Source organism: Triticum dicoccoides, chromosome 3B, assembly GCF_002162155.2.
Source record: "Triticum dicoccoides isolate Atlit2015 ecotype Zavitan chromosome 3B, WEW_v2.0, whole genome shotgun sequence".
Classification (NCBI taxonomy): domain Eukaryota; kingdom Viridiplantae; phylum Streptophyta; class Magnoliopsida; order Poales; family Poaceae; genus Triticum; species Triticum dicoccoides.
Window position 1 is genome coordinate 68855308 of NC_041385.1, and position 637 is coordinate 68855944.

A 637-nucleotide genomic window follows, 5' to 3' on the forward strand; every position below is an offset into this window, starting at 1 on the left:
TGATTTAGGTTGATTTAGGTTAGTTGATTTAGGTTGTACTATTAGTAATTTAGGTTAGTTGCTTTTTTAGGTTGGTAGATTTTTGGTTAGTAGATTGTAGGTTAGTTTTTTTATATTTAGTCATATTTTAGGTTAGTAGATTTTAGGTTAGTCATATTTTAGGTTATTATTACATTTCATGAGATGAAAAAAAAGAAAAATTAGAAGTGGAGAGGAAAAAGGAAAATAAGGAAAATGAAGAAAAAAATAAGAGAAGAGAAAGAAGGAAAATAAGGAAGAAGAAGAAGAAGAAGAAGAGAAGAAGAAGTAGAAGAAGAATAAGAAGAAGAAGAAGAAGAAGAAGTAGTAGTAGATGAAAATACGTAGAAGTAGAAGATGAAAAAAGAAGTAGGAAAAGTAGAAAAGGAGGGTCGTCGAGGGAAAAGAGGGTCGCCGAGTGGTCGAGTGGTTGAGGATCAAGGGGAAAAGGAGTCGAGGGTCTAGGGGTCGAGGATCGAGTTGTCGAGGGGTCGAGGATCGAGGGGAAAATGAGTCGAGGGGTCTAGGGGTCAAGGATCAAGGTGTCGAGGGGTCGAGGGAGAAAGGGGAAAGGGGTAGAGTTGTCAAGGATTGAGGGGAAAATGAGTCGAGGGTCTAG